Below are 9,939 nucleotides of genomic sequence, written 5' to 3' on the forward strand. Positions count from 1 at the left end.
CAAACCCACCTCCATTTTTCAGAAACCCCCATGTCAGCCCCACTGCTGCCCCTGTTTCAACACCGATTCTGTCCCCATTTCAGCCCCATTGCTGCCCCGGTTTCAGGTATGTTTCTGTCCATGGTCCACTCCTCATTGCTGCCCCTGTTTCAGGTACGTTTCTGTCCATGGTCCAGTCCTTGTTGCTGCCCCAGTTTTAGCACAAATCTGTCCCTATATTCAGCCATGTTTAGCACAAAAATCTGTTCACAATTCACCCCTGTTTTAGCACAAATTCTGTCCCCAGTTCAGTCCATGTTGCTGCCCCTGTTTTGGCATAAATTCATTCCATGTTTCAATCCCAGTTTTGGCACGAATCTGTCCCATAGTTCAGCCTCGGTTTTATGCACATTCCTAAGCACATTTCAGTCACATTTTTAAGCACATTTCAGCCCCTGTCTTAACATGTTATGGCTCGTCTTCATTATGCTTCATCTTCATTATCTTAAACTGACAAGTATTGTATCTCCTTTCCATTGTGCTTGAACTGAAAATCAAAATCAAGGTTGGTCCATCTAGAAAATTATATTGTGCTTGTCCTTGAGTGATTCACTTTGTGATTTCCACGGTGTTGTCAAATGAGTTTCGGGTCTCATGCTTTGCCTTTAATTGAGAATTGTGGAATGGTTTTGCATGCATTTAGCAATTCGTTTTTCTCAGTGGCTGATGTATGTATGTCTGTGTGTGTGAGTGAGTTGTGTATGTCTGTGAACATAGGTCTATGCGTATACATGTGTGTGTGTGTGTGTGTGCGTGTGCGTGTGTGTATGTGAGTGTGAGTGTATGTGTGTATTCTCCTAGGTATGGTGATCCTTACACTGTCCAGTTCCGAATTTTTCAGTTTTTGACCTCAAATGCTCAAAACTTTCAAAAATATACATTTCAATCTTGTAGATCTCGGCGAGCCGGTCAGTTCGACATATGGCGGCCCAAATTTCGCCAAAAGACGAGAGAGTTATGCTCGTTTAAAGTTTTCAGTTCATAATGATGTTTTCGGTCCAAGTTTTTTAGAAATTATCATGTCGAGTAATTTTTGGGCTGCTTTTGCTCAGAATTGTTCGAAATTGTCAGCTGGAAAAGTGTTCGCTATAATATTTCCTAAAACTGTCTTCTTGAGCAAATGTTTCCATAAAGGCTTTTTAATATGTCAAAAAATACTTACAAGCTTCGGACTTTCTGAAAAAACTGTCATTTCTGCAACATCAGCTTGTGGGCCATTTTTAGGCTATTCCAGGTCTGTTTCGTCCGAAATCATACAAAGAAAAAGTGTTCTTCACAAGATTTTCTAATACTTTGTCAATGAGTGAATGTTTCCAGAAACGATGTTTTAAGTGTCAAAACTGAGCCCGAACTTTCAGTAAAAGTGCTAATATGTCTTTTAATGGCGATGGATCGGAAGAGGCCATTTTCCGGCCGCTTCTGGCCAGATCCAAGCGAAATGGTCAACTGAGAGAATGTTTCTTATGCTGAGATCTACAATTTTGATCAGTAGAGTTTTTGATGGTTTTGATGTTTGGGGGGTCTAAAAGTCAGTGCAAAGTTGCATTTTTCACACTATATGTCATAATTGTGCTATTTCTTGAAAATCATGAATAACTTGAGCTCAATTCAATTTTAATGATTGTTTTGGATGTTTAGAGCCTGGTAGCAAGTTTTAAATCATATATTGAATCATTCCCATGATTTGTTTGGTATTTTTGACCATTTGTGGTGAAAATTACATGTTGGGTGAAAATTTCACCTTTTCTTTTTTTTTTAGATTGTTTGAGCCTATATTGATTCTAATGCTTGTATTGGGATATGATGAGCATGCTATCAAGTCACAAATCATATATTGATCAATTTTCATCATTCACTTTATAGTTTAGAGCCTTATTTGCGAAAATTGCATGTTGTGCATAGTGCTTTCAATATATATACATATATATATATTTTTATCCTAAATGAGTGGAACCCGTTTTATATGTCAACCTAGACATCTAAACTTCTAGAATCACTTCTAAATCATGTCTAGACTTTTTAAATTCCATTGAGCCTCATTTTATAAAATCCTTTTTACAGTTGAAGACCAACTTGGTCTGTCAGTTGCCTAATCTTTTTATCCTTGCAAGGGCGATGAAGGCGTTAGCCCAAGCCCATCCTTAGGGGACTCTCTTAGTCCGAGTAGACCTCCCCTCATTTGTTTCAAGACTTGCCCAGTCTTTTGGAAACCCTTAAACGTTGTCATTTAGAGCCCCAATTTAGGGAGACAAGCTATGTCTCAGGTAAGCAAAGTCACATTCTTTTAGAGAGACATGCTTTGTTTCGTAGAAAAGCTTATCCTCAGGGAGACAGGCTATGTCTCATGTGATAAAATTCAACCCGTTTGGAGACAACTTTGTTTCATTGGTCATAATTGTCCTCCATCTCTTTAAGAGACATGCCTTGTCTCATTAGCATATCTTTTTTTAGAATTTCCAGTTTGAGAGTCAGTCCTTCAGTCAGTCCAGGAATTTTTCCTATCATCATAGGGGTTAGGATTCTGTCCATCCTCTCATCAAGTCGTGATCTTTACCCGCTCCTGCAAGGTATAGGATGCTGTCCAACCCTTGCCGAGTTATTTTCCTGTTCGTTCCCCCGCAAAGCATAGGATGCGGTCCAACCTTTGCGGGATTCCAGAAGTCTCCCTACCCGTATGATGATAGGATTTTATTCTCTGGTGTCAAAAAACAACAAAAACATTTCAAAAATACTTGAAAACAACAAAAACATTTCAAAAACACTTGAAAATTCAAAAACATCTGAAAAATCGAAAATCTAAAAAATCTTGAGTCATGTGCAGAGTAGTTAGGAATTCTGGTCCGAACTACGGATGGCTTGATCCCTAGCTGAGGGGTACGTAGGCAGCTCAGGCGTGCTGCTGGCACCCTGAGTTCAGTCACCATTTTTAGACACCATTTTTACACCCTTTCACCATTTTCAGTCACCATTTTTTGTAAATATTTCTCACAACTTTCACCATTTTTCATAACTTCAAATATTCTAAAAAAATACAAAAAAACTTCAAAACCTTTTCAAAAAAGATCTTCCCCTAGAGTTAGGAGTCTGTCCTAGATATTTAGGGTGTTTTAGAGTTAGGAGTCGGTCCTGATTTGTATTGATATGGTGTGTCCTGTCGTGTGAGTGTCCCTAGAGTTAGGAGGCCTCAAGTCAATCGGTTAGACATTTAGTCGAACCGATGGCTAGACTAGGAAGCATATAGTCAACCCATGGTTTTCCTTAGAATGCACAGCCTAGATACACATAGGATATAGGGCTCACCTGCATTAGCTTAAGGCTAATCAACTTGCATTAGTTAGGGCATATAGAGTCCTAAAAATTACAATCCACTTGAATTTAAGCAATCGCACAAAAAGCTTTAAACATCAGTCGAGTCTAGTGGATCGAGTCTAGGATAGCGGTCCTAGAGTTTTAGGCATCGTAGTTTAGAATAGGGCACCGAACTACGTTGGCTCTGATTCTTCCCGAGGCCGGGATACGTAGTGCAGCTAGGATGGATGGCCATCCTGGTCCGAGTCAAGTATTGCATTAGAGTCTAGGGTTTGTCGTGTCGGGTCATGTGTCGAGTCGTGTTGTGTTGTGTGTTTTGCTGTGTTTTCTTATTTTTATGTACAGATCCTATACCTTTAGCTGTAGCATGCATGTGCTTGTCCACCAGAACTTAGACACCAATTAGGCATGGCACTCACAACCTAGCTATTCTTAGGCGACATATCTTTCATTTCTTTTGTGTGTGCTTCTTATTCATCTCCGAGACATGCATGATTAGCTAGACGTTATCTCGGAGATATTCGTTCTCATTTCGCATGATTTTCGCCCAAAACTCTTCAAAATTAATAATAAATGGCATAAGAGACCAGGTGCTAGCACTTGGGCGAATTGGGGGCGCCTAATCCCTTCCCCATTCGTCATCAGGCACGAACCCTATTTTATATCTCTGGTTATCCGTTGCAACAGAGCACAGCATGGGATCCAGGGCCCACTTCCTTGGATGGCGACTCTTCTTTGTTTAAGGTACGCCTCGAATCTGGGCTAGTCCCCGAATCGAGAGGTATCTCACTTTACATCGCCGCTCATGCTGTGAGGGGCACTCTTTTGAGAGTTCCTTGGTGGGGCTCTCCTTCACGTGGATGATCTAGAGACTCGCGCGGGGGCCCGTCCCCTCACGCCCGTCCCGGATCGGGGTCCACACATAGTTTTATGTTAGTCATTTTCCACGGCCCATGGTATTCTTGTCATTTTTACCCGATAGGTGGTATCTTGATCATTTGTATGTCATAGGGGTATTTTAGTCATTTTTCATGACTCAAGAGTATTTTTTGTAATTTTCCACGACTCAAGGTTATTCTGATCATATTTACCTAGTGCATGGTATCTGGATCATTTTTATGTCATGCGTATATGGGGTATTTTGATCATTTTTATATCATGGGGCGATTTTATTTATTACTATGTGGTATTTTGGTCACTTTTACTCGATATAGAGGCATTTCAATTATTTTCCATGACACGGGGCTATTCTAGTCATTTTACCCTCTATGAGAGTATTTTGACCATTTTTATTCTTAATTGTATTTTAGTAATTTTCCATGACTTAGAGGTATTTTGGTCATTTTCAATCGATATAGGGGTATTTTGGTTATATTTCATGACGCAGTGGTATTATGGTCATTTTAGCCTAATTGGCATATTTTGATATTTTTTATTGTATGGGGGCATTTTAGTCATTTTTCACATGGAATCGGTCAAGTGCGGTTGGGAGGAGATTCAACGTTGTTTTTTCATCTCCATTCCGGGAATCAAAATACCACCCTCTTGGGCAGGAAACAAAAAGTGCCAAATATTCCGTTGTTTTTTAACCAATCAGAATTAAAATCATTTCTCATTCCATTTTGTAAACGAAACCAAACGCTGGAATCACCTAAATTGAAATTTAATATTGGTACCGATTCCCTATTTCGACAATCCAAAAGCAAGTATATGAATTTTTCAATTTAGTAAGTGTAGACACCCCCAGGGATCAGGTCCCACAGTAAGTGGTATTGAAATCGGATACTGTAAGCACGTGGTTTTAAAAAAACCACCCTTTTAAAACAAAACAAAATACCGTCACTTTTACAGCTATTTACATCCCAAGCCATCCTTTTAAGTATAGAATAAACCAAAATAACTTTCGAATTTACGAAGCCATGCCATTGGCACTAAAAAAAACGAGTTTTACTTCTCAAACGTGTATTTTGGCCCAAAATAGAAAACCAACCATGTTCCCTCCTATTCCACCACCCAAATCTTCCATAAATTGCCAAATCTTTTCAAAGAAAATAAAACCAAAATCTAGATACCATATCCCCACAAAAAATCCGAGTTTCCCCTTTTAAAACCTTCCCAAATGCCCAAATCATTGTCAAATCCCTAATTTTCCATCACCAACGGCCATATTTCAATCAAAGCCCATTTTACGCCCATCAATTCCATAAAAACAACCAAATTAGATTTCAAAATAAACCCTAATTGGTCCCCAAAATGGCATTTCCCCCCTCATTTTACCTATAAATACCTTACGTCGTAACCCTTCATGACATGAAAAAATACAAGACACAAGCCTCACACAAAGCTCTCAAGATCTCAAGCTGATCTCAAGCCTTCTCTCTTTTCTTCAAGCTTTCAATATTTTTTCTCTCTTCTCCAACTTTCATTTTCTACATCCTTTTTAGTGCATTTTCATCACTTTTACACTGGGCAGCAGCATTATACCGTCTAAAAGGCCTTCAAACATTCCCAAACGACTCACCCCACATATCTCTGTCAAAGGACGCCAAGCGCCTCCACCTTCGCCTTTCCCTGCAAGTCCACCGGTTCTTCTGCAACTCTGGAATTCTGCAAAGAAGGGAAGGACTAAACAATATTTTTAGACTTCTATCTTATCAATTAATTTATTCTAGAATTGCTCTAAGCAGCTGTTTTGAATTCTCCCATGCTACTCTGCATCTTGTCCAGTCTCTTGTAAGTGATTGACATATGATACCCACTTATTAAGTGCTCAGTTGAACGCCCTCACACAACCTTGCTGCTTATAGATTTTAAGTTTATAGGAAAAGACCCTTGCTGCTATTGCTTGCTACATCTTTAGACCACAACAGGTAGTCTTTTAGACCAATTATTACATTACGAAGTCACCACAAAGCTTGCCGCAACAATCAACGAGCCTCATGGCCGATGCAGAACCAGCCGGAGAAAAGTTTCTATGATCATGTAGCTGCCATCCAATCAATCCCTCCAGAGGTAAAAGACCTCGAAAAAGAGTACTGGTCCTCACACAACATTGTGGAATCCTCCCAAAGACTTCTGCTCTGTTGATAATGGAAAATCCATCTCCAAAAACCTTGTGGCATTGAAAGCTGGTTTATTCCTCGATGCTGAAAGCATTGATTTTGATCCCTCAACTCACTATAAAAGGGGACTCGACTTCACAAAATCCTTCCTGGTAGATCATCAGTGTCTCCCCCAAATCAGCCAAACCCAGCCCAGAAATCAGCTCCGGCTCTTTAATCTCCTCCCAATCCCTTCATAACATCGGATCCTAGCCTAGAGATCGCTTTCAGGCCACCAAGAAACCCAACCCCAGATGAATTCATCCAACCCCATCCTCAACCGCCCGAGTCTCACTCATTGAGTCAACTCAGTCCACCAAGCCAATTCGCCCATCCCAACCAAGACTCGCCCCCCTCCTCGGGACCATCAAAATTAGTAAGGGCGGGAAAATTCGAAATCCTTACCGGGTTTGGAATTGGAAGACAAGCGGACCAAAACTCAAATGGGTCTTTCACGGAAATCGAGGTTCCCCGCCCCAAAAATTCAGATTTGCCCGCTCCCCCAAGCCCAAAAAAAAACCCCTCTTCATACATCAAAATCTCCCGCCCAGAGAACTCAAAGCTCAATCCCTCCCTCTGTCGCCCCTACTCAAGCAAACTCCTAGCCTTCCCTCCCCTCAAATGGGAAATGGGCTGGTCTCTTTGCCTCAAACCCAAAAGCTGCTGTTGACACCAAAATCAACTTCTTCTCCCCAATCTCCCCGGAAGAAGGGCCTCAGAGAGCTCTGTTTGGAGAAGAAGACTTTGATAAGGCTAAGAATATGTGGGAATATTGCCTTCTAGGGTATTTTCTGGGTCGAAGACCTTATTACCAAGCTCTAAAAACCCATTATTCAGGAAATGGAATCTTAAGGGAGACTTCCAGCTTGTTGCCCTTCCGAACAGTTTTTTCCTGTTCAAATTTTCTAATGAAGAAGACTGCAGAAAAGTCTTGGAAACCCCTAATACTTATGGAGGCAGAACTCTGATTCTTCAAAAATGGTCTCCGGATTGGGCATTGGAAAAGCTGAAGCTAACCTCCATACCCTTATGGATAAAATTCCCAGCTCTCCATCTAAAATTTTGGACACCAACTGGTCTTGGAAAGTTAGCAAGCCTGGTAGGACGGCCTCTCTAGATGGACACTCAAACTGCAGAATGCACAAGACTCACATACGCCCGAGTATGTGTTGAAATCTCCGCAGAGGACTCCCTAGCAGACATAATCCACATCCAAACCCCTACTGGCTTAGAGACCCAAGCTGTAGAATATGATTGGAGGCCAAGAGCCTGCCAACACTGCAAAGAATTCAGCCACAATTCAGACAGATGTGCCCAAATTGCTCAAAGGCCGATTCCTCAAGGGAAGAAGAAGCAAGAATGGATCCCCAAAAAGCAATTGGGAAACCAGGAAGCAGGAAATAGTTCGGTTGCACCTTCCCAAGAAGAAAAGAAAACCCCCCCAGTTATTGATATCCAAATTAATAACCCATTTGACATTTGGTTTCAATGGAATCTGATGAGAACCCATCCTATTCAGAGAAAGACCCCAGCTCTCAATCCTCAGAGATCCAACCTCCCAAAGAAAACCCCCTCTACTCCACTCAGGCCCAAGACCCTTCTCTTACTACATCCCCAACCAAGGTCCAAACCCCTTCACAAAATTCAAACGGCAGCCCCATTGCCCCCAGTCAAATTAAGCCTTCCTCTTCTGGACCTGGTACCCAACCTCAACCATTTAACCCTCCTCCAAGACCAAACAGCTCCCATCACGGATAATCATGATGTCTGTGGTGGATTGTCAGTCCCAGTCGATTTGAGGCCTGAGAAGGAACAAAGTGAACCTTGTCATAGTAAGGAGGAGGCAATTAGGCCTGAAACAGAGTACTCCTCCAAAGAAGAGTCGGAAATGGAAGCTGATGAAGAAGAACACCCCCATCTAAAGAAAAAAGGAACCCTCCAACAAAGGAAAACTAAATCTTCTAAGGTTCAGAAGCTAAGGAAGTGCCAGAGACGAAGGTATTTTAGCCAGAAGATGAAAGACGCCTTGGATCATTAGTGGCTTAATCATGAGGACCGGTTCTAGATTTCACATGCTTTCTCTATTCTCTTTCTTGTTTTGTTATCAAGGGTATTATTATCTTTGTTGTTTCCCCCTCCCTTAGTCATTGTTCTCAGGATTGGGGAGTGGTCTTGTTTCTTTCATTGTAATATCTTTCTTTAATTAATATACTGGTAGGGGTCTGCCTAACCCCAGCTTACCGATCAAAAAACAAAAAAAACAATCAACGAGCTTCTGTTGCAGTCGCAAAAATCACTGTACGGATATGTAAACAAATCAATTTCATTTGACACTTATCGAGGCGGTCGAAGAACAACTAGCCTGTCAAGCTAAGCTCGCCATAACAGGTTGGTACCCCTTAATCTTAGAATCGTCATTAAGTGACCCAAACTTTAAAACCCCAATCCCAATTTAAAATTTTGCATTTTTTAAAACTTTTTTAGTAGTTTTCAGATACCAGTAACGATTCTAGATTCCGGCAATCCAAACACACCCTTTAAGTATATGGATTTTTTAATTCAGTAATTAGCCAACAATTACACGATAGTAGTAATAGCAAATTTCCTCTTCATTAGGAGTCTGGTGCTTTGTTTTTTACGTTTCTTATTTCTTTTCTTTGCGTTCTTTATTTTGGAAATAATCATATATCTTGTAAATGACACGGGAAGAGAAAGGGCCGATAGAGACGATACCAGTTCTTTGACTTTTTTTGTGAAAAGCTTGACTCCATTAACATGTGTAGTTGAATGTTGTTCATATTTTGCTTAGGAGATTCTCTCCTAAACCGTGGTAAAGGCGTTTCTGTAGGCATTTTATTTTGCTTTGCTTAGCTGATGAGAGCCTGCAACCGCGAATCCGATGATTAAAATACTATTTTTGGAAGGATTAAACTTCATATATGCTCCGGGAGTGGAAACAAATTTCAGGCCTACGCATAGCTCCAAAACTAAAGTTTTGAGGTCCTTGTCAATGGAGCAATCATACCTATTTTTACGATCAAAACACCTCCTTCCAAAAAATTCACCCGAGCTTCTGCATGCTCACTCCCGGTCTCCTGAAGGCAATACAAGCAACCACATACATCGACTGGACATCGTTCGACCAAGAGTAAGGTGAACACTCAGCTTCAACTCTGACTTTATATTATAAGCGCACTGAAGGTTAACTATGTCAATCTACAACTCAATGTGATTGACTGTCTTGTCCGCATCGGCCTACGTGTTCAATCCTCCTGAAAATGGAAGACACTTAAGAAGAATTTAGGGAGTACCCCAACAGGAAGAGCCCTCACAGGGAGGTCCCACAAGTGAAAATCCCAATAGAGGAGGCTTCCCATAGGGGCCCACCTGATCGAGAAGAGCTTTTCCTGGCACACTCTTTGTGACCCCATCAAGTTTGAGATCTAGGTGAGGGCCTTAAATATGAATGGTTTGGATCACCCAAATAATG

Source organism: Tasmannia lanceolata, unplaced genomic scaffold, assembly GCF_043159265.1.
Source record: "Tasmannia lanceolata isolate RefF3 unplaced genomic scaffold, GAP_Taslan_0.1 ptg000019l, whole genome shotgun sequence".
Classification (NCBI taxonomy): Eukaryota; Viridiplantae; Streptophyta; class Magnoliopsida; order Canellales; family Winteraceae; genus Tasmannia; species Tasmannia lanceolata.